Source organism: Panthera pardus, unplaced genomic scaffold (assembly GCF_024362965.1).
Source record: "Panthera pardus isolate Hobbes unplaced genomic scaffold, ASM2436296v1 HiC_scaffold_17, whole genome shotgun sequence".
Classification (NCBI taxonomy): Eukaryota; Metazoa; Chordata; class Mammalia; order Carnivora; family Felidae; genus Panthera; species Panthera pardus.
Window position 1 is genome coordinate 28,392,657 of NW_026526732.1, and position 25,127 is coordinate 28,417,783.

Below are 25,127 nucleotides of genomic sequence, written 5' to 3' on the forward strand. Positions count from 1 at the left end.
GAGCAAATGCACAAGAATGTAGCAACAAGATGTTCATTTACCATAGCAAATATTTTTAAATAATTTGAATCTCCAACATTAAGAGATTAATTAAATTAGTTGTATTACATCCATACAAGACAAAATTGGGCAGCCGTTAGAATAGAGACATGTTCATGTTAAACAGGAAAATATTAAAACGTGATGCAAAGCATCACATTTTTACAAATATACATGGACATCCTTATAAATATATATTTATAAATACATATAAGCGCATAGTTTTTATTTCTGCTTACATGCTTCTTCATTTTCATCATGGACATGTATTACTTGTGACACTTTAAAAAGAAAAGTGTGGAAATTTTATTATGAGCACATTTACTTTCTCTGTTATCAGCACCACCCTCAGGAACAGAGAGGCCTGTAGGCTATTGAATTTTAAAGACCAAAGCCTCATAGAAAAAGTAATTAGGATGGAATGATGAAAATTAAATTAATGGTATCTTTCCACTCATGTTATGAGTACAGGCACAGTATATAAGATCAGACAGGAACAGTCAAAAACGTATTTGTGTTTGAAATAAGCGAATAAAACCAGATGAATACTGCTGAAGGTGAGTAGTTTCCTGATCTGCGGACTAGCCTAAAATTAGGAAATAGTAGAGTCTATGACCATAGAATTATGATAGCTCTTCAACTCAGTCACGAAAAAGAAGCATTTACAACCTTGTGAACCCTTATGCTTTAAATTATTTAAAACAACAACAACAACAAAGTAAAGGTGACTGGGTGGCTCAGTCTGTTAAGCATGGGACTCTTGATCTCAGGGCCATGAGTTCAAGCCCTGTGTTGGGCTCCACGCTGGGCATAAAGCCAAAAAAAACCAAAAAACAAAAAACAAAAAACCCACAAGGATCAAAGTATACTTTAGTTTGTCAGTGGGATGAATTTTCTGAGTATTTTAATGCTCAGTATTTTAATAGAACGATGCTCACTTACAAAAGCCATGTTTGGTTTGTACAGAATCTGAAATAAGAATATACAACTGCATAAGCCAGTGTCCTGCCCTTCAAGAAGTCTGCCTGTTAAATACCACTTGAGGCTAGGTGGTAGATATGATAGAAACGAATTATTAAAGTTACAAAGTTTATGAGGATTTAGTAAAGACCCCACATATCTGATGGGGGTAGTTGGTAAACATAAATGTCTCTGCGTTGAGTCTGTATTTCCAAAGGAGGTATAGAAGGCAGCGCCCAAGAATTAAACTTGGAGACCCCTTCTCTTCCCCCGGCCACATTTCAGAGAAGCCCAGAATTTCCCTCAGAATCCATAAACTCGGCACGTGGTTGACAGAGAAGGCTCTGGGGTTTGGTTCACACACTGCCCTCAATTCCAGAACTGCCCGCGCGGCCTTCACATCCATGGGAGACGGCCTCCCCTCTGCCCACTAGAGTCCCGCTCAGCTCTGGGGTCTGAATTCTGGAAACGTCAGAGCCTCCCGCTGAGGGAGTGGGAAAGAACCAGAAGGAGCAGCCTCTACCGCCTGCCCTTCCCTCTGCTCCCCGGAGTCTGTGATCAGCTTCAAGGGAGGTGGGTGGCTGAGTGCAGGAAGAGGGGTGGAGGGAGGCAGCTCACAGCAATTATGTCTTCCGTGAACTGCCGCAGGCAAAGCCACTGACATTTGTATCCAAAAATGGCTCGTTCTGATCCCACGGGCTTCCCAGAGGAAAGCCTGTCATGTTTTCATCACCCTCCGCTAAGGGCAAGGATGGTTCCTAACAGGAGAGTGCGTGAGCAGTGACCGCGGCCTCGCATTCAGAAATGGAATGGGGTTAGTCACTAGGCCCGGGGCTGCCCACCCGTATCCTGCCGCCCCCCACCCACCTCCTCTGCCTGCCTATTTCCAGGCCACACCTGCTCCCAGGGCTGGCTTTGGGCCCACCACATCTTCTCCCAGTTGCCTGCCCCCTGGCTGGGGTGACGAGCTCCCTGTCCCTCCATGGCCTCCCTCTGCCCCACCCCGGGAGCTAGGCTGTGCACCTTTTCCTTGGTGGCTCCCCTCCAGCTAAATGCATCCAGAATGATCTCCCCACAAAGAGGTGGCCGGAGTGGGAAAGGCTCACCTCCAAGGAGGCTTTCTAGGCAACTCGCCAGTAACACTGAGCAACTTTCAGGCTTGCAGAAAATCATGGCTGCTTTAGGAAGATTCAAAAGAAATTTTTAAAAACATGCCTTCTGCAACCAAGGGACACAAAACTGGACTGAGAACACCCACTGCCCAGTGTGGTTTTCGTTTAAATACCAGTGCCCTTGAGGCACGATGCTCATCCAACCACAGATTTTATAATGACAACATCTATGTAAATTCACACATTTGGCATCTGATAGCATGTTATATTCCATAGGCACGGGTGAGCATTCTTGGGAGTGTTTTTGGAAGCTGGGTTCCCTTGTGCGATTTGATTCTTGTTTTATTTTGTTTTTGTTCCTGCTTCAAAGCCAACTGAGATTTTATAGCTGATTTTTTCAGACATATCAGCCGTGACTCACAGCTATTTGATAAAGGATAAAATGCTTCTATTTCTCAAGCTTAGCTTTCAAAATTAAACATTCAAATGAAAAAATAACATTGCTTCAGTAGATGTCAGTGATTAAACTCATGAAAACAGTTCTTTTCAGAGAAGCTTCATAATGCATCTGGAGTATTTCTTCCCTTCATCCTAATCTGACCCAATTCTGAGCTTCTCTTTTAAGTGCATCTTGACTTCATTGTTTCCAAAGTTGCCTCTCAGAGATGAGCTTCTTTTCTGAACAGAAACCCCTGGGGAGACTTCTAGGGGTAAGGAAGGTTCCAGGGAACCTTTTGGTCTCTGAGGTCGGCTGAATGAGGCCTCCTTTCTTTTAGGGAATGACAGGCTTCTGCACACCCATCCCTAAACCTGTAAGCATACAGTGCCTGTGAGTACACAAGGCCACCCCCAGTTCCCTGAGGTGCCACGGCCTGCCCCCCTCTGTACCCCACAGTGTCAGCGTCAGGGAGCCAACTAGTGCCCGAGATTTTTGTAAAAGCCTCGGGAAACCTGAGGAGATGGAAAGGCTGCTTGTCAGGATCTTCAGAAGATCTGATCCAACGAGACAACATGGACCTTTCGATTCCCTTAAGAAAAATTCTGTTTGAAAGAGAAGAAATATGTCTGAAGCCAATAGCTATCTGCTCAAGGACAAAAGACCTCTATAAATTTCCTCAGTCTTGTCTGACTCCCTCAAGGGAGATGATTAGAAAAGGTCAAAGTGATTTTAATTGGTTTCTATAAGTCAAATAAATAAATTACCATTAAGCATCCACCATATTTGGGCACTGGGGATACAAGGATAAATGGCGTGTGCCCTGCCCTCAAGGAACTTACGAGGACTTCTCTGCATACCGTTCATTTAGAATGGGGTGTTTTATTCCCCAACAGAAAAAAATCACTGCTAAATGGATTTCACACTTCTCTGACCTTTTGCCAGTGACTCCCAAGTCTTCTTTTATTTAATTTTTTTTTTATTTTTTTTAATGTTTATTTATTTTTGAGACAGAGGGAGACAGAACATGAGTTGGGGAGGGGCATAGAGAGAGGGAGACACAGAATCTGAAACAGGCTCCGGGCTCTGAGCTGTCAGCACAGAGCCCAATGCCGGGCTCGAACCCACGAACCGTGACATCGTGACCCGAGCCAAAGCCGGATGCTTAACCGACTGAGCCACCCAGGCGCCCCTCCCAAGTCTTCTTTTAAAATGTCAGCCTTAATAAGAGGAGGCCCCCTAGAGAGACTGGAGCAGCCAGAAATCTGAGAGACATCCCTGATGTTTCCTTCTCCCTCATCCCTCAGATCCAACCAGTCATCCTGACCTGGAAAGTCTACCTTCTTGATCTTTCACATTGTACACATTTCTGCATTTCCACTGCTGCTGTCTTAATTAGGGCTTCATCGCGTCGTGCCTGTAATATTTTAAACGCACTCTGGCCCGTCACCCAGGCTTCAGTTCCATCTAGCACTTAACCATTCTCCATACTGTATCATCACTGCCTTTTTATTTGTCAACCTTTCTGCTAGATTATCAACCCTTGCGGGCAGGCGCCGAGATTTCAATCTCTGAATCCTGGGCACCTAGCGTAGCAAAAGGCTAATAACAGACATTATTAAATACGTGCTCATTAAATATATGCAAGAATGGTAGGTCAAATATGTGTGTACCGAATGTCTCCACACGATACATTTTACAGTTTCTCCTTTTCAGTTTCCTCTCTGATGTCAATAAACACTTTGTGTTTGGGCAGCATATCTGCCTTTCGTTCACTCATTTCTTCTCCCCTAAAAAATTGTTGTTTTAATCTGCTGTGGTCTGCCAAACCAGACCGTCAAAGTTATTTAGAATCGTATAAAGTAAGGTGAAAAGCCTCTGCCTGGGTCCCTCTTCTGCAATTAAAGCAAATGAGCTTCAGTGCACTGATTTTGCAAGAGCTGTCTCAACACTTCGGGGAACTTTGTTCCATCGCTGTGTTCCAGATTGTAGGGGCTGTACATAAGCCTGAATTCCAAGTAACTAAGGTGCTGCTATATTCAAATATTTTGTAATCAGTGATTTTAATTTGTCCTTTTATTTCAACATTATCTTTCAAGTTTGCTTCTGGAAATGTATAGAAAATTTTTAATGTTTATTTATTTTGAGAGAATGTGCACAAGCAGGGAAGGGGCAGAGGGAGAGGGAAACAGAGAACCCCAAGCAGGCTCCACCCTGTCAGCACAGAGCCCCAGGCGGGACTCAATCCCACAAACCGTGAGCTCATGACCTGAGCTAAGATGAAGAGTTGACACTTCACCAGCTGAGCCACCCAGGTGCCCTGTGATTTTACTACATCTTTTAAATGATAAATATGAATCTTGCCAGAAAATGTTATTAAAATTTATCTCACTGGAAAATATTTTATGTTGCTACCTTTATTTATACATTTTGTTTAATTTTTTTACACACAGTTTAATGTTAAATGAGTTAGCAAAAAAATCCATGTTAAATAGATTTAGAGGATCCTCAACTAACAATGCATGGACATTGCATTATTCTGTTGAAAATCTCCACCTAATTCTATTCTTTTAATTTGTTTTTTTTTTTTAATGTTTATTTATCTAGGGAGAACATGAGCAGGGGAGGGGCAGAGAGAGAGGGAGACACAGACTCTGAAGCAGGCTCCAGGCTCTGAGTTGTCAGCACAGAGCCTAACATGGGGCTCAAACTCACAAACTGGGAGATCATGACCTGAGTGCAAGGCAGATGCTTAACCAATGGAGCCACCCAGGTGCCCCTCTATCTAATCCTATTCTTAATGGGTTTTTTGTCAATGAGAGCTGAGCCACACAACCCTGAAATACTTCTCAGAACACAGTACTGGTTTCTGCTTTTCCTTTATAAACTGTGGTTGGTTATATTTAGGAGTGGAGATTCTGAACACCCTCGGAAAAATAAGTTAAGCGTGGAAGTGAGGCCAGGTTATCCTCCATGTAAGCATTTTAACTGCCTCAATTGAGAACACAAGCCCAGCCCACAGCACTTCCTTTGAAATTGCCGGCCACCTAGACCCTGCAAATGTAGGCCAGGCCAGCCAGGTACGTGTGCGTGGCCCCAGCCAGTTGGAACAGATGGACATCCAATACGAGACCAAACAGTCCATAAGTTGGGCTAAGCCAATTATATTCTTTCTCTCAGAAATGGAGAGTCAGGGCTCTGAGGCAGAATTAATGGGTTACTGTTGAACACTTGACAAAAGGTCATATAGTCAGGATGAAAATGGCCTTGTTGGGCTATATGCGACCAGGAGAAGCTGATGTGGGGAGAGAGGAAGCAGAGAGAAGAACCATTTTGAAACCCTTGGGAGATGCACAAAGTGTGACTTCAACTCAGAGAAAAGCCAGCTGTATAATTCAGGACCCAGTGCAAAATGAAAATGTGGAGCCCTTTGTTCAAAAGCAAGGGGAAAATGCCATTCAAGGTACTAAAATATGAAGGCTTTTCCTTTAAAATATTTTATTATTTATAAAATGTATACGGGCATATTATCTCAGGCTGCCTTAACAGAACTCTACAGACTGGGTTGCTTATGCAACAGAAATTTATTTTCTCACAGCTCTGGAGGCTAGAAGTCTTAAGTATGATCAAGGTGCTGTCAGGGTTTCTGATAAGATACCTCTTCCTGGCTGGCACACAGCTGCCTTCTTGCCATGTCTCACATAACCTTTCTTCTGCATGCACACACGCACACGCACACACACACACACACACACACACACACACAGAGTGAGAGAGATGTCTAGTGTCTTCTCATAAGGATACTAGTCCTACAGGATTAGAGCCCAGCCCTCATTACCCTACTTAACCTTAATTACCTCTTTAATGGCCCTGTCTCCAAATAGAGTCATGTAGAAGGTTAGGACTTCAACATATAGATTTGGCAGGGGGATACAATTCAGTCCATAAGTAGGGGTAATTGTGATACATAGGTAACAGTATAAACTTACAAACTGAAGAAAATATCTTTGGCGTCATAATCTTTATAATATAATAAATAATGCTTCATTAGTGTGATAGCTTGATTGTAAGACTCTTCTGGCTCATTTCTGCAAATATATTTATTCAATCATCAACATTTTTACTTTTAACAACTTCATTTTCAATCTATGTTATTGAAAGCAATGTGAGTTGCTCTTGGAAAATTCAAGATTGCAAACAATTTTTGATGATTTTTAATATTTAGGAGGATTTGTCTGCTGATGCCACAGTTACTGAAGCTGTTAAGAGTATCTTATAGGTGGGGTGCCTGGGTGCCTCAGTCAGTTAAACATTCGACTCTTGATTTCTGCTCAGGTCATGATTTCACAGTCTTGGGATTGAGCCCCCTGTCAGGCTCCTTGCTGAGCCTGGGGCCTGCTTGAAGTTCTCTCTCTCTCTCTCTCTCTCTCTCTCTCTCAGCCTCTCCCCCACTCTCACTCTCTCTCTTTCTCTCTCAAAATAAATAAATAAACTTTACATAAAAGAGTATTTTATAGGCTATGAAAACATTGGGATAAATTTCCAATTAATTATATTAAAATATAAATACTAGAAATATATATATAAATATTAGTACATCTAAAGCTGATGATTCTTGCAGAACAATTTTTCTGAAAAAACTTGTCTTCATACAGATCATTTTCATGTCAGTCTAAATTTAATTCTAAATGTAAATTTATACCATGGCATTTTAACATTTCCTCTTACATTTCCTGTAATTTGTGGAGGTTATACAAGAAAAGGACTTCATGGTTTATATATAATTCAAATACTTGTTTATGCATTCTATCACTGTATATTCAATTACAAAGGAAAACTAATTTCAAAATTATCTTCATCAAAACGGTTTCATCTGATGCTTCATAGGAAAATAGCGTTCTATTTCATGAAGTGTGATCATCGTTCCATTTAATTTCTGTTTCTAAGTTTATGGATATTTGTTTTATGGTGCTGCAGCAGTTAGCGAAAACAGAGGTTTTCAACTATGAAGAATTCTAATTCCTCCTTAACAGGTTTTGTTGAAATGTCCATGCGTACGTTTTCATTCTGTAATAATTTTGCTGACAAAGTTTTGCCACCTGAGCTCTAAGAGTTCCTGGCCAAAGAGTTAAGATCTGTGCCAATGCCCCAGAGACGGGCTCCAGAGACACACTGGCAAACTGGCCTCCTGCCATGGATCCTGGCACTGGGGTCCCTCCTCTCTCCAGGGCTGTGACTACTGCTGCCACTGCTGCTGCTTCTGTGGCTGCCCTCACCATCACCGTCACCACCACCACACCCAGCCCAACTCAGGTCCCAGGCATGGCGTGTAGAGCCACGCTAACGGTGGTCCGCCCTCTGCTCACCAGCTACAGGTCAACGTGAAAGCATGCTTTTTCACATATCCCGTCTGCGCAGGTGCATGTTCCATTGTCCATTAAAACTTAAGTTACAGAATACAAGCTCTTCATCGGCCAGTTCTGGCACAATCCCAGGAATTCAAGGGGTGCCTGCATCTTGGCCTGGGATGCCCTTAAGATGGCCGGTTGTATTTTTGCAAAAACAAAACAAAACAAAAACCTCTGCTGGATGGACACTGCCGGATACCCAGTCACTGCCCATCCTTTCCTAAAAGAAAAATCGTTCTTTTCAGGGGCACCATGTGCCACCTTCCCAAAATTCCTTACATCTAAAGGGAAGTACGGAATTAAGAGCTGATGAAAAAATAATCGAAAAGTCTGCCAGAGATTTCTGGGAAATGGTTGCTTTCCTGAAGCACGTAGGCTTCATTCTGTCCCCTTCTTCTTCCTGCCAGGAATGCAGGCATGAGGCTGGAAGTAGAAGAGGTATCTGGCCATCCTGAAGCAACAAGCAAGAAGACAGAGTAGGAACACGGATCACTCAGAACATCAGGAAGCAGCTACACCAATCCCACACTGCCCATCTCTAAACTTCCTGTTAATTAGAAACACAAACTCTTCTCCTTAGTACCGAGTCCGGCTTCTAACACATGCAGCCAAATGCAATCTTAATCGAGACCCTTTTACTGACGTTAGCTTGAGTCTGTTTTTGTTTCTTGGAATCCGCTGTTTGTGCTCCACGCGTGTGCTGTGGGATCCCTTTCCTGTACAAGCCTTCTCTCAACGGGACTTTCACGCCTACCAACCAGCTCTTTAGAGGGCTGCCCTCAGATTTCCCAGCCTGTTGGGCTTAAGAGCCATAATTTCATAAGAATGTGCACCCCCTGGGTGCTCTTTGTAACCCTTGCCCTAGTCAGGACGGTTTTACTGCAGGATTGAGTAAGGGTTATTCCCTGTGGGACTTTGATATGACACACGTGCCAATCCCCGTCCCCTACCGGTTTCGTGTCCTAACAAACTACTTTCACATGGGGTCCCTCCTCTCTCCAGGGCTGGGAAATCTCAGGGTCCACTTCTGGGAAATCCAACCTAAGATGCAATGCACAGACCCCTGAATAGAATAGGTACCACCAGGTGCTATAAACTGAATGCTTGTGTCCCTTAAAATTCCTTTGTTAATACCCCCCCCCCATTTTTATGCATGCACCAACGAGAGGCCATGTGAGGACATAATCAGGAAGAGGGACCCTCACTAAGAACCTGGGCTTGCTGGCACTCTGATCTCAGACTTATAGCCTCCAGAAGCATGAGAAATAAATGCACATTAAGGCACTCAGACTATGATAATTTGATATAGCAGCCCAAACTGACTAAGATATTAGGGATTTAAAAGTAAAAGCCAATCAGTTTTGACACTGGTTGTACGATAGTTCAAATACAATGTGATACTTCAAATAAAAATACACTTATTAGTTTAAACGTCACACAAATATAATCACCATAAGAAGAGAATGCCACTATCTCGATAGCAAAAAGATGAACAAAATATGAAATATATGTCGGCCAAAGTGTTGATTTAGGGCTGTCTTTCACATCTCGCAACATCAGTAGGAGGAACACTCCAGTATGGCACTGGCTTTAGGGGGACCACAGTTTGTCACCTTCAACCCCCTCATCACCTCCCAGTACCGTACTTTCCTAATCCTCAAGTCGTAATTAGCTTGCTGCTCTTTTCTGTTGGCCATTTAAGACATGCATTTGAGAGTTTTGTTTTGTGTGTGAAAGAAAATTTAACAGCTTTATTCACAGCATGATTACCTTTTATCTCGGTGCTATGAGGCATATCTCCTTGATGTCAGCAGGGTTGGGAATTATTTTTAAACGACTAAATCAATACTTTCATTGAGGAAATTGAACTGTGCTGGCTTGTAAGCTCAAGATGAAAAGCTGAATCCCTTTCCAATAGCTCACTTCTGAGGGCTGAAATTAGGACAGATGGCTGGCTCAGTGTCCCTTGATATGATTTGATTACCTGTCACTGCCAGATGCCCAGTCTGAGGTACGTGAAGAGAAGCACAGACAGACAGCTACAGTTCCACTGTTTAGGAAGCAGAGGTACCGCTTCAATTCAAAGACTGAAAAGCAAAATATGCCTTCAGGTTTTAAGGAAATACAATTTTTTGAAAATGGGAAACGTCCTCCTATCTTAAGAGGTCTGTCTCAACACATTCCCTCTTGACCGTTGGTTTTAACTGAATCTCTGTCATTCTAGAGTTCTACCAAGCTAAATTTACAAAATGCCCCAATAAAAAGCACCATTAATTTCATAAACAAATAGAAGTATAGGGCTGGAAGGAAACACCTGGATCATTCAGTGCTGAGTTCAACCCTTTTTGTTTTTTAGGAGGCCAGTGACCTCCTGGAGTTCTGGTATTACATAGTCACGAACTTCAACCCAGCAAGATGATGTGTGCGTGTTAGCTTTTGGCAGCGTAAATCAAGAACCTCCAACTTCCTTAAGTAAAGGAGAAGGTATATGGTTGAAAAAACTCTGGAGGTTCTCACAAAATCCAGGGGCGGAGAGTATAAATAAGACTCATTGGAAACATGCGAAACTCAAAAGCCCTCAGGATCCCACCCTATGCCTTCTATTTCTCAGAAACCACAAGGTTTCCTGGATATCTGTTGTTCATCTGGCATGTGACTCAACACACTTCAGATCACATACCCACCACTGACTGACTCAGTGTCCCAAGTCCCCGACAGGAAAATCTAATTGGCCCTACTCACAGTCGTGACAGCCTGGCCATTTGGGAGTGTACTGAGGGACCTCTGACCGGGTGTCCAATTCTAGTGCAGTCACCTGATGCTTGAAAGTGGGGAGGCCGGGTTGGTTGTTCAGCTACAGAAGAATCCCAAGACAGAAAACAGTTGGAATCAGGACACCTGGGTGGCTCAGTCAGTTAAGCATCTGACTCTCGATCTCAGCCCAGGTCTTAATCTCAGGGTTGTGAATTCCAGACCTACATTGGGCTCCATTCTGGATGTGGAGGAAAGAGAGAGAGAGAGAGAGAGAGAGAGAGAAAGAAGAAAGAGAGAGAGAGAGAGAGAGAGAGAGAGAGAAAGAAAGAAAGAAAGAAGAAGAAAGGAAGGAAGGAAGGAAGGAAGGAAGGAAGGAAGGAAGGAAGGAAGGAAAAAAGAAAGAAAGGAAGAAAGAAGAAAGAAAGAAAACAATTGGTATCTCTAATAACATGACATGATTTATTCTCCTGAAAAGTACTGTAAAATTCAAAGAAATTATATAATGCTTAAGTAGAGTTTATGGAACACAAGTGTAGTCCATATGGTTTATCTTTATTACTGCAATATATCACATCTATATATTTTAAAATAGGAAAATTATCAATAGGTATCAATAGAGATTTGGTAAAATTTGATAACCATCCATAATATTTAAACTTAAAAAAATTGTTAAAATATCATTAAAAAAGGCAAATGAGGGGTGCCTGGCGAGTTCAGTCAGTTAAGCGTTTGACTCTTGATTTCGGCTCAGGTCACAATCTTACAGTCGTGAGATTAAGCCGCACATCAGGCTCTGTGCTGAGTGTAAGGCCTGCTTAAGATTCTCTTTCTTTCTCCCTCTGCCCCTCTCTCACTTGCACTCTCTTTCTCTCAAAAAGAAACAAACAAACAAAAACAAGCAAGTGACAAACCAATAATAATATGTAATAGAAAAGAGGTTAGTATCTTTAGAATAGAAAGAGATCTTATAAGAATTATTTTTAATTAGCTGCTCCATAAGAAGAAATGAACAAAGAATGTGAAAAGGCAATTCATACACACAAAATACTCAGCCTCGTGAAAGATTAAAATACAAAATAAAACAGTGCTAGAGTACTACTTTTACTCATCAAGTAGGCAAAGATTGAAATAGTGTTTACACCTAAGGTTGTTTAGGGGTTGGTAAAATATACAGTCTCATGCAATGTTTTTGGAAGCATATATTGGTAAAACTTTCTGGATAACCTTCTGGAATTATTCATCAAAAGCCTTAAAACTGATTAGGTAATTTTAGTAGAAATTTCAGATGTACTCAATATTTATGTAAGTAGATGCTTAACATTACACCATTTAAAATACAGGAAAACTATAAACATTAAAAATGTATAACAATTGGGAATTTTAACAAATTATGATGCTATAAAAATAGAGATAACAGGGGCGCCTGGGTGGCTCAGTCGGTTGGGCGGCCGACTTCGGCTCAGGTCATGATCTCGCGGTCTGTGGGTTCGAGCCCCGCGTCGGGCTCTGTGCTGACGGCTCGGAGCCTGGAGCCTGTTTCAGATTCTGTGCCTCCCTCTCTCTGACCCTCCCCTGTTCATGCTCTGTCTCTCCCTGTCTCAAAAAAAATAAAATAAAAAATAAAAAAAAATAAAAAAAAAAATAGAGATAACATGAGAAGATAGAAAAGAATGTACACAAAATTGTTTATAGGCTTACTTCTAGGTGGAATTTTTTTTTTTAGCTGTGATTTGTATTTTTGTCTTTATACCTTTTTATATTCTCCAAAGCTTTTATAACATATAATAATTTTGCTATCAAAAAGAGGGAAAAAGGTAAGCATTCACAAAAATGCAAAAGGAAAATAAAATTTGGAAATAGAAAAAATGGGGAAATATTGGAGCCATTATCTTTAAAATCAATACCAAAAACAATAAAATTAAATTTAAAAATGAAATATTTTTAAAAAATAAAATAAGTACCAATAAAAAAATGTCAGATGTAAAACTATTATTTAATATTTTTCTATCCCATCAATCCAAGAAATAAAAAAGAATAGGACAGAGGTTAATCCTTGGAAAACAGTTTAGAAAAACTAGCCAGATACAGTAAGATAGCCTTCTTTAAAATAGCAATCATGGGTCAGAAAACATTAAGTAGCAAAGAGGACAATATACAAACTTGTGATTCACCAAGGATATTCATGTCTAATTTACCTTCTAAAATATTGTTATGAGGATTCATGTAAGGAAAATAATAAATAAGTAAAATAATAGATTTGAAACCCTTCTTATATTTTAAAAAATGGTGTGATGGTAGTAATAATAATTCTATGGATGTGTTGTTTTAAACAAGAAATATATATAAAATTATGTGATCCCTTCCAAGCAATAGTCACTATTCTCCCACTTGCCAAAAAATAGATTTTATATTAACGTGCACCCATTGCTGATATGCAGGAGAACAGAGATGTAAAATGAGTGGCTTATAGCAGAAAAATGGTTTCTATCCCCTGGCTCTCGCCACCCTGCACCCTCCTGGGCTCGGCACTTAGAGAAGTCAAAACATAGAGGACATTGGGGTGTGCAGTTCTAGAGGGAAGACGTCAGAACTGCACAGAAAATCCACTAGGAGTGTATGTGATTTGATTGTCTTCCAGATGCTACACATACAATACCCAAGGTTATTTCCAGCCCACCCCCCACCAGAACAGGTGAGGGAGTGGTCTTCTTTTCTAGAGGCAGCAGAGGTCAGAGGGGCTAGAAGGCATGACAGGGAGGAGGCAGAGGGTGCAGGTAGAGTTGAGGGTGTCTAAATAGAAAGTATCCAAGAGGGTAATGTGGGTCCTTGGTCTAAGGGCCAAGACTGAAGGGCCATCCCTCATTTAGGAGCTGAAAGATGGGTTAGACAGTGTATAGGAGCCACCCCTAACCACCCCCCTTGCCCACCCCAATGTCCTCCTCGGGTTCTGAATTGGTTGGAAGACAAAAACTCAAACCTGAAGTCAAGAACTGTTTTGAGCCTGAACTAATGCACACCAAATAAAAAGCAATTATAAAACAGAGAATTATTAATAAATTAATAAAACAGTATCTGAGTACCTATTCCCAAATGTCTTTTACTTATCTAATACTCTCTTCTGCTTCTCCATCAACATCTGGTTCAAAACTCAATTTCCTTCATGCTTCCTTAGATGTATGTAGTAAAAACCAAACTACTAAGTTCAAACCCCAGCCCCATCACCAACTGTATGATTTCCAAGACTGTTTAACTTCTTTGTGACTCATTTCCTTCAAAATAAGGAGTAAAACATTTATTTATAGGGTTGCCAGAAAAGTAAGTAAGATAGGGCAAGCAAATCACTTGGAGAGTGCTCAACACATAATGATTGCACCATAAATGGTGTTTTTTTTTTCAGTGAAATAATGTTTTGTTTTTAACATTATACTTTGCAAGCTCCATAGCATCACTGACAGTTATAAAGTACATGGAATGAGCTAGAGAAACTTTCACTCACTAGGTTTCCTCTGCAGAAGTGCTCTATTTTTATTTGAAAATACTGAAATATTTTGATAAACTGCTTGGAATTGAGGGTTAGCACCCCAAGACCATGCTTCGGTTGAGACATATCCTAAATGGAGGCTCAAGAGGCAAGTTGAGTAGTTTGTTTAGATTCTGAGGAAGAAGGACGAGAAAAGGAGAAAAGCAAAATGAGAGGCTGAGAGAGGGAATAAAGAAAGCGAGAGAGAAACTCCAGAATTTCATGCCCAGGTTAACTAATCAGGCAGACAACACAAGAAGAGGGTGTCCATGGCTATGTTGTCTAGTCTAGGAGAAAATCATCTCCTCTGGGGATTTTAGGGAGGATTTTTACATAGTTTCGTGCAGTTCACTCATTTTCCAGAGGGACAAATGCCAGAGGTGAATGCACAATTTCTCGTAGTCTAGAAGCTGGCCAATCAACCCGGTCACGTGCCCAGAACAACTGATGAGGCAACGTGAGCTGTGACGTACTGAAATGAGAAGGGGACTGGCTTAAAACACCCACTTGCAAACAGAGATGGCCAATATATGTTGACTCGGCACTTCCCCTGACATTTTTGTTTTCGGCCTCCCAGAGAGCCCCGTCTCTTTAGAGAAATTAAGACAACTTGACGTGTCCACATACTCCACCGTTCTGGGGTACAACTGGCTTGCGCCTGTGCCCCCCCCCCCCCCCCCACCGGCTCAGTTTCTCTATCTCAGAATACTTACTTGATTTCAGAGCACAGGCTTGGAATCTGGCAGTTCCCCTTCTCTTGCCATAGCAGTAGGGCCAGTTGGGAAAAATGAGCCCCTGTTTATCAGTTTATATTTAACAATTTATACAGGCTCAACTGGCCTAGCGATGGCCATTTGACTAATATTAATCAGATTCCACCAAGGCAAAAACTTTGAGACTCATGGGACAGATATTAAGTAGACCATCTGCAGGTAAAATTAAGATCTGCTCCAACCGAGTCACAAATCAGAGACTGCGAACCGGAAGAGCCTGGAAGCCCGGAGTCTATCTTACTCTACACCGGCTGCTCTGTAATCGACATGCCTACTTCGCTCCCCCTGGTCACTTCCCAGGCGCGGGCACTGTGAACTGGGGTGACTCGGTTCAAAAAGTTACTTACCTTTTCTGAGGAGTAAAATTAAGTACAACGGCAATGAAGTTTACCGGAAATTGCTTTCACCTCAAAAAGAAAAAAATCTCTCCCCACCCTCTCCAGAACCAACACAGGCACAGCTCCACGCAGCCAAATTCCTGAGCCCTCATTTAAGATCCTATCAGTGATCCACACCTGTGGTTAGGTGATTAGCCTCGGTGCTTTTACACTCCAGCCAGATGCACTGGAAAGACAAGAACTGGGGTTTGAGTAAAGGCAGGAAGAGAAGAACACTGCGGAACACGTGAAAAGGCACCCCAAGTTGGCGGAAGTTCTCTAAAGGCCTGGCGTCTCTGTCTACACACTTTTGACCCTCGTTCCCATGATCTGAAGATTCTCAAAGGGGATCTCTCCTTGGGGAGCTGAGCCACTCCCCAAGCTGAGCCACTCTGAGCCAGAGATCCCACTGAAGACATCAAAAATAACGCTTGATGTGTTATTCGTTGTGAAGAGGAAATTCAGAAAGTTGAGATACGCAATAAGACAAAAAAGAGATTGTGTTCATATATCTCCAACATATAAACAGTCTCTTGAGCTAACTTTGTGCATTTTTGGACTTACGTTACATCAGTTTAGAAAACTAATTTAGCATACTAGGAGCATAAGTCTACATAAAGCCAATCCAGTTTTAACAATTTATAGTTGCAAAAAAAAAATTGAAATGAGTAGGTTTTTAACAACATATTGTTATCTATAAAAACAATCCATGTGTATTGGGTAAATACAGAAACTACGAGAAGAAAATAAACATCAACAGTAAATCCAGCATCAAGGGAAAATCCCTGCTAACATTTTGAGATTATTTATCCTCGTGTCTTTTTATTCATATATTTAGACATGCTTTTTATTGTTATCCTATTGTATATACATATTTTACATTTAAATATGTTTTTGGATAGGTAAAACATACATGTGGCATTAAATTCAAAAGGCCATACCAAAAATAAAAGACTCCAGATACCCAGGTGCATTCACCAGAGGCAACTAGTTGCCAGTTTATCTTACATTTATTTTTAAAATAAAAATAAGGAATTTATTTTGAAATTCTTTCAGAAAGTAATACATATATAAATATGTGTATATAATTTTAGTATAAATTAGAGCCTCTTATCCACACTGCTTTGCACCCTGTTTTATTTGATTGCTATAAATATAGTCCCACAATATCACTAGAGAAAGATCCTTTTTAAAAGCTACATAAAGGGCACCTGGGTGGCTCAGTCGGTTGAGCATCCGACTTCGGCTCAAGTCATGATCTCACAGTTCATGAGTTCAAGCCCCACACCGGGATAGCTGCTCTCAGCTCAGAGCCTTCTTCGGATCCTCTGTCCCACCCTTGCTCTCAAAAATGAATGAACATTAAAAAACAAAAACAAAAAAAAACAAGGATATAAAGCTATATAATGTTCCATTGCCTCAACATTGCATATTACCTCATCAGTCTCCTATTAATAAATGTTTACACTGGGGCACCAGCTCACTCGCTTAAGTGTCCGACTCTTGGTTGCAACTGAGATCATGATCTCAAGGTTCATGTGTTGGAGCCCTTCATCAAGCTGTGCTGACAGTGCAGAGGCTGCTTGGGATTCTCTCTCTCTCTCTCTCTCTCTCTCTCTCTCAAAATGGATAGAATAAACTTTAAAAAAAATTACATGGATTCCAAACTTTTTATATATCATATGTATTTTTCCCTAGTATTATAGAGTTCAATTTCCCCATGTCATTATACACATTTTACATTTAAGAGTTTAATAAATTACATAATACCAAATTTTATGTATTTATAGTAATTTATTTCATTAATCCCTGGTGAGTAATGATCGTCCTTCTGTACAACAGTTTCCTCCCATCTTGCTCAAAATGTTTCTTTGTGATACATTACTAGACATGTGCCCAAAGGATGCATAACTATTAATGTTCTTACCACATATTTTCTAATTATTTTCAGGGTAAAAATGATGCCAATCTAGAATCCTACCAGCAGTCCCTATCAGTACTATTAGCATTTTTTTTTAACTTTAAGTTCTGCCAACAGCATATGTGAAAATATCTTGTTTTCATTATTCATTTTAATTAATATTAGTCAAATGCCAGCACACAGCAAGGACAGCTGTCAGCTCTGGACATACAGTAGTGAGCAAAGTACCTTCCTTATGGAGCTTTCATTCAAGGTAGGGAAACATAATAACTGAGTTAACATAATCTCAACAAAGAAGAAGAAAAGCTGTGAGGAAAAAGACAGCAAGGCAAGGAAGAACAGTGCTAAGGGGTAGAGGTAAGGACACCTATTTTGAATAAGGGATCAGGGAGAACCTCTCTGTGAAGGTCACATCCCAGCAGAAACCTCCATGAAATGAAGGAGAGGAAAATGGGGAGAGACCATTCCAAACATAGAGGATAGAGGCCCAGAGGAGAGATCCAGCCTGTTCTGGTTGAAGAGCACCAGGACGGCCAATGGGCTAGTGTAAAGTCGGTGAGGGTAAGAGACAGAGTGGAGCAGGGACAAGGCATGTGGGGCCTTGCAGACCATGTGAATTTTGTTGTAAGTGTAACAGGAAGCCATTAGACAGTTTTAAGCTTTAGAATAATCTGATCTGACTGAGGTTTTCGGCAGGTCATTCTAAAAAAGCAAGATGCAGAACATTGTACTCAGTATTCTGCCATCTATGAAAAGAAATGAATATGGTGGTGAGTTCACAGGATAACTCTGGAAGGAAATGCAGGAAACTGGCTGCCTCTGGGGAAAGGAACTGGATGGGATGGGGGACAGGAGAGGGTTTGACTTTGTTTTCACATTATTAATTCTCTTCAGATAATTTTTAAATTGAAAGCTTTAATTTATTTTTAATTAAAAAATATTTTACCCTGTGTTTGTATTTCCTATTGCAGAGAAACAACCTCTGGCCGCTCTGTGAAGACTTACCTACAGGGAACAAGACAAAGCAAGAAGACAAGACAGGAGGCTGTTAGAGCAGCCCAGGAGAGAAGATGGAAGCCTGACCTGGGATAATGGTGGTACAAGTATGGAGAAGAGATGGGACTCAGGATATATTTTGAAGACAGACAACTCGCCCACAGACTGGATGTGGTTGCTCAGAAAGTAGAGAAGCCAACAATGACCCCTCAGGTTTGGGGCCAGAGCAAACCATGTGGAAGATGGCACCTTGGAGAGAGATAGGGCAGACTTGAGAAGGATGAGGGATAGTGGGTGGCCAGCGTACAAACCAAGAAGGGACAGAGTTCCAGAACCAAGGGAAGAGAACATTTCAAAGAACGTGGGATCAATATCAAATGCTATAGATAGATCAAATGAGGTGAGAGCTGAGGACTGATTTAGCCAGATGAAGGGCACTGGTCACTTTGACAAGAGCGTTTTGGTTTTTTTTTTTTTTAAGTTTATTTATTTATTTTGGGAAAGAGAGAGAGTGGGGGAGGGGCAGAGAAAGGGTGAGAGAAAATCCCAAGCAGTCTCTGTGCTGTCAGTGCAGAGCCCAGTTCAGGGCTCGATCCCACAAACTGTGAGATCATGACCTAAGCCTAGATGAAGAGTCAGATGCTTGCTTAACCAACTGAGCCAACCCAGGTGCCCCAACAGGAGCAGTCTCAATGGACAGTTGGAGACAAAAGTCTGATTGGAGGGGCGCCTGGGTGCCTCAGTCGGTTGGGCGTCCCACTTCGGCTCAGATCACGATCTCGCGGTCTGTGAGTTCAAGCCCCGCGTCGGGCTCTGTGCTGACACCTCAGAGCCTGGAGCCTGTTTCAGATTCTGTGTCTCCCTCTCTCTCTGACCTTCCCCCATTCATGCTCTGTCTCTCTGTGTCTCAAAAATGAATAAACGTTAAAAAAAATTTTTTTTTTAAAAGTCTGATTGGAAATGTTAACTGTTCATAATTTTGTCCTATTTTTTTCTATTGATGCTTTAATATTGTTTTCTTATTGAGTTTGTCATACTTACGATAAATGTTTTCCCTGGTTTATAATTTATTTTGGTATTTTAATTTTTTCAATTTTTTTGACAGATTTAGATGTTTACAAACATTGATGACTGCTTTTATAGTCTTTGACTCTATGATACAATAAAAATGCACCTACATTTTTCTTCTGTTTTTCTTTTACTTGTTCTTATTTTATGTGTAATTTGAATCCATTTTAAGTTATCTGGGGCTAAAGTATAAAGTATCCATCTAAGTTTATTTTTTCCCCCCGAAGAGTTCATTGTCATTTATTGAGCAATTATTTCTTTCCCTACTATTTTATGATGACATATGTTATGGATTGAAAGGTGTCCCCCAGAAAGATATGTTGAAGCCCTAATACCCAGGACCTCATAATGAACTAATTACATCATTGCAGATGTAATTAGTTAAGATGAGATTATGCTGGGCTGGGCCCTTTTCCAATATGACTTGTGTACTTATTAGAAGAAGAAAAGAAACAGATGCAGACAGAACGCCACCTGAAGACTGAGAAACAAAGGGAGAAGATGGCCACATAAACCTGGTGGCAGAGATTGAGGTCATGCCACCACAAGCCACAGATCACCAAGGGTGGCTGGCAACCATGAGAACCTAGGAAGAGGGCAAGGCCGGATTCTTCCCCAGAATCTTCACAGGGGGGAGTGCCCTGCTGACATCTCAGTTTCAGACTTCTAGCCTCCAGAACTGGGAGAGAATAAATTTCTGTTGTTTTAAGCCATCCAGTTGATGGTACTGGGGTACAGCAGCCCTAGAAAACTAATACGCCCTCTTCATTATATATAAAATCCTTGCTTCTTGGTTCCACTGATTTATATCTACTATTACACCAGTATAATGCTATTTATTAAGCTTTTTACATTTATTTTAATATTTAATACTTTTCCCTCATTACTTACCTTTTCTGAATTTTCTTAGTAACCCCCCCAAGTTGTTCTTCACAAAGTTTTATTTTTAGAAAGAATATGTCAAGTCCTGTTTCCTCCAAAACACAAACATAGTAATTCCCACACATATAGTGACTTATTACTTAACAAAAATTTCCAATATGATCACATTAAATCATAAAATCTCATTCATTTAAAACACAATTTAGCTTTTTAAAAATGATTTGCATTTCACAATTTACATTTATTCCAGAAAACTAGACAAATGTGTGTTTTAAAAACAATTATAGATCTTAAAGAATAATAAAAATCTTCTATTGCATGTAGTTGAAGGAAACTGTATTTTCAAAAAAATAATAAGGTTATTATTGTTGATAATGCTTGTCTTTGATTCCCACATTATTAAAAATGTTTACAAATTCTTTCCCATCATTCACTTCAAGTAAATGACGTAACAGACATTCTGCCCCGAGGACACATTCCCCACCCACCGGCCTAGTGCCCCAGCTCCAATCATAAATGTTTTCCCAAAATCTTTACCCACCTCACCCAAAGTCTTCCCCACCATATCTTGAATGGATGGACCCCAACAATCCTTCAAGGCCCCCTCAAGTGTTGCTGATACCTTGAAACCTTGAAGCCACCCCAGTTAGAAATAATTTCTGGCCACCCTCCCCCCAACCACTGAACTTGCCTCTTTTTATCTATAGTTCATCTTGCACTTACCATGGCTTGTAGAATAATGTTATCTTTTATCTATGCTCAAGGTTTGAATGATGATTTATTAAATTACATTCGTTTGAGCAATATATTTTATTACATCGTGTCCTAAAACTTTTTTTGAATAAGATGGGCTAATTCCATCTACTCCTCCTAAATTTGTACTTCCAAATTAGCTGTGCTTTATGCAGGAATAAATTATGAGAACTGGCCTCGCCTAAGACATTTTTGTAAAGAGAAACACCCAGCATTTAAAATGCATCTTTATGTAGGCCAGGGTTGATCCCTACAGCTATTTCTCTACATACAAGAAATAGCATCACAATTACAGCGGTGTTTTCCAATGTGCTTCAAACATAATTTTCTAAGTGTTATGAAATAAGCACTGGGCAAAGGGTCAGAAAGATAGGATTCAAGTTCTAACTTCCTTCTAATCTTTTACTTCTCTGGGCCCCGGTTTTGTTTTGTTTTGTTTTGTTTTTTAATGTTTATTTATTTATTTTTGAGAGAGAGCATAAGTGGGGAAGGGGCAGAGAGAGAGAGAGAGGGAGACACAGAATCTGAAGCAGGCTCCCGGCTTTGAGCTGTCAGCACAGAGCCCAACACCGGGCTCAGTACCAGGACCTGAGCCAAAGTCGTAGGCTTAACTGACTGAGCCCCCAGGCAACCCCTCCACCCCCACCCTGGTTTCTTCATCAGTTTGGTGATGTTATTGCTCTAGGTCCCTGGGAGGTTTTGTGTTTTGTTTTGTTTTTTGCTTTCTTGTTTCTTTTGTTTGTTTTAATTGTGGTAGCAGTAAAGACTTATTAAAAAATTGAAGTAGGAAGGGGGGCCATAATAGATAAAAGGGAGCTGCCCTGGGGGGAGTTGGGAGACCGGGTGGAAGCCAGCCTCCTGGCCTTCCCCTACCCTCACAGCACCCCCCACGGCAATTCTTCTGTGGCTTGAACCCCAGGGTAGTTCCTGAGGACACACTTTAAAACCATTAAACTAGGTCAGGGTTTCCTAAGCATCAGGCATACCCGTACCAATTGAGGATGTTTGCCAGAATCAGCATCTACTGTATGTTATTCATTCCTTCATTCCTTCATCCATTCAACGAAAACTTATTGAGGCCCTACTCTGTGCTGGGTTACAGCAAAAACAAAGCCCCTCTGTTGAGGGTGGGGTGGCGGTTACATTCTATAGAGTCCTACCTCATGGGGTGAGGAATCCGTATTCCAAATTCAGGCAGATCCGGGGTTTTTTGGATTCAGACAGGTCTGCCCCTTCCAACTGTTTGAATTGGAACAAGTTAAGAACATTTTCTCTGCTTTAGGTTGGTTCCATGTAAAATGGAATCCAACTCCTACAGTGGCTGGAAAGGAATAAATGAAGCGCCACGTTGGAAACACTCGGTATGTGACTTGGCACACAGCACTTCCTAAGAGCCGTTATGTTGCTAATCTACTTACCTTTTTAACTTCAGCAATTTCTTTAGCCTCATCCTAAGCAAACAAATTCAACATACTAATTGTACATCTCTAACACACTTAAAGATATATACACAACTCCCTTTAAAATGTTCTTCCCACCAAAAGTCATTTCGGTCCCCCTAATGTGTGACACATTTGGGAAGCATGGTCGCCTGATTTCTTCCGGCACGGCCAGTTCATTCTCTGGCTAAATGCAGTGGAAGGACCTGATTTTTCTTAGTGTGCTGCTGCCACTCCTCTCCATGCCAAGAAAACAGTCATTAGGCGCTTAATTATTGTGTGTTTTGTATCTAGGAAATAGCCTGCACCCATTTCTTCATCATCCAGGTGATAAAGCCACACCAGGTGTGATGAAACCACATTAGTAGGTCATCCAGACACCTCAACAAAGACAATAAACCAATAAATGGAAAGATGATAAAACATGTATATCATATATTGCTTACGAAGGATTTTTCAGAGGTAGAGACAAGAGTGGAGTTTGTGAAGTTGACTACGGGAGCTCCAAGTTCACATCACAAGTTCTCTCCCCAAGGGCCTGGGTGCTGTCTAGAGAAGGCCGCAGTGCCCCTTTCTGCTGCCCTCTTTCCCCCAAGACAGAGGCTAGGGACTCGGCAAGGGCAGACGCCCGGGAACCCTGGGCGAGAGATCTTGCTAGCCTCCTGTCGGGCCACCCCCTCCACCTTGTCCAACCACACACAAACTTTCTGTTACCCTGAGTTACCTGCCAGTTATTGAGAATCCTATGGCGACCACACAGAAGTAGAAAATATTAGAAGTTTTCTATATCGAAAACAGTTTTCTGGTGACTGAGCTGTGGCCAGCTCTCTGAGTGATTCAGGAACTCTCTCTATGGACGTCCAGTTTCTGTTTCAACATTAAACAGAGGCCTTTCCCAACCAGGTACAGTTCCAACATGGTTGGTGACCATATGTGGGTGTCGTCAAGGATCTGGATTGTAGTCCTAGCTGGTCTGTTACCAGCTGATTGTGTGACACTGGACAAGTGTCACCCTCTCAACCTTATTTCCTCCTTTTGGAAATAGAGGGGTGTGTCTGATGGGATTTTGAAGGTCACTTCCATAGCCAGCATTTAACCAGTCTGATTCCAACCACCTCTTTTCCATGACAGCCCTTCAAATATTTGACGGCAATGTTCACATCATCTTTTCCGTGGCAAACATGCCCCTTCTCTTCCACATGTCCCCATCGTGCCTGGTTTCCAGATCCCTCTCTGCTCTGGTCACCCTCCTCTGGAAGGGGGCCAGCTCATCAACTCGGTTCAGATAAGGGGCAGAGCAGAGCCTGCCTGGGACTTTTTCCAGAGTCACCAGCTCACTGCCAGAACCAAGGCTGTCTGTCTCAATTAGAATATCTGGTCACCTTCCCTTGTCCCCTATTCCCGTTGCAAAACCACTGGCTTCACAGACACAAGGAGTTAGATTTAAAATATTTGCCATTAGGAAAAGAGAAAAGCTACCCACTAATGCATAGCCTCACATTTTCCCAGACATTGATTTAAGAAAAGAGAAACTTTAAGAAAACTCCTGCAATAAGTATTGTGAAGCTTCTAAGCTTCTCAAAGAGCAACTTGTCTCTAGAAGTACAAGCTGGGAGAAAACCATTTCTTCGCAGTTAAAGAAAAAGCACCCACTAGGCTAGTGAACACAGCCGAGAAGATGCTGCTGCCACCTTGTGGCAGCAGCTATTTATAGCACATCTCTGTCTATAAACTGGACTTCGTGATCAATCACTGAATAAAATATATACTGGCTGGTTTTACTACGAGCAGCCCTGAGACAGAGAAAATTAATGGAGATAGCACACTTGACCAAAGCTGCATCCAGATACTCCATTCTTCTTCTTCTTCTTCTTCTTCTTCTTCTTCTTCTTCTTCTTCTTCTTCCTCTTCTTCTTCTTCCCTTTTTGAGAAAGAGACAGAGTGTGAGCAGGGAAGGGGCAGAAGAGAGAGGGAGACACAGAATCTGAAGCAGGCTCTAGGCTCCAAGCTGTCAGCACAGAGCCCGACGTGGGGTTCGAACTCACAAACTGCGAGACCATGACCTGAGCCGAAGTCAGTCGCTTAACCGACTGAGCCACCCAGGCACCCCCAGATACTCTATTCTTCTCATCTCTCAGACCACTCACCTTCCTCTCGGCCCTCCTTCCTCAGGAACCAGATGCGCTCTGACAAGCCCCCAAAGTGTGGTGTCTACCCCTGTGGTAGAGGGCGGCGCATCTGTGACTGCCCACCTCTGACTCCCAGAGTGTGGGGCAATTTCAGACCACAGTGGCTTGCTTGCTCTCATCTCCCTGCCCCTACCTGAAGGAGGGGTAAGCAGTAGCAGTTTTTTCCATTATTCTCCACATTCCTCAAGTTAGTTTAACCCCCTGGTCAGGTGTCTCAAATAACGCTAATGTAGAGCAAATGTCTTTGCCCATAGTCTGCTAAGTGCGACAAGGAAGACCCTGGGGTCTGACTTCCATCTGTGCGGCCAAGGTGAGCCACCCCCCTACCTTAGCATTATGGCCATGGAATCCGTGTCACGTAGGGTCTGCATGGGAACTCTACCTAAAGATCTGCACGCTGGATGGGGACTCTGGGGCACACAGCCACATATTCCCAGGTTGGGCTGTCCAGATTCCAAGCCCCAAGTGCTTATCTCCATGAGGGTCAGCAACGCCAGCCT

General features: G+C 41.7%; 1 long non-coding RNA gene across 2 annotated transcripts; it reads right to left on the reverse strand.

Moving 5' to 3' along the window:
- Nucleotides 1–6,683: 6,683 nt before the first annotated feature.
- On the reverse strand, nucleotides 6,684–15,736 carry LOC109249877 (uncharacterized). 2 transcript variants are annotated; one of them, XR_002072798.2, is made up of 3 exons: nucleotides 15,350–15,736; nucleotides 9,940–10,042; nucleotides 6,684–8,406 (listed from the first exon to the last, which is right to left on the reverse strand). It is a non-coding gene; the product is annotated as an uncharacterized LOC109249877 (long non-coding RNA). The 2 variants fall into 2 exon arrangements; XR_002072799.2 differs by lacking the exon at nucleotides 15,350–15,736 and adding an exon at nucleotides 14,943–15,250.
- Between the last annotated feature and the right edge of the window lie 9,391 nt (nucleotides 15,737–25,127).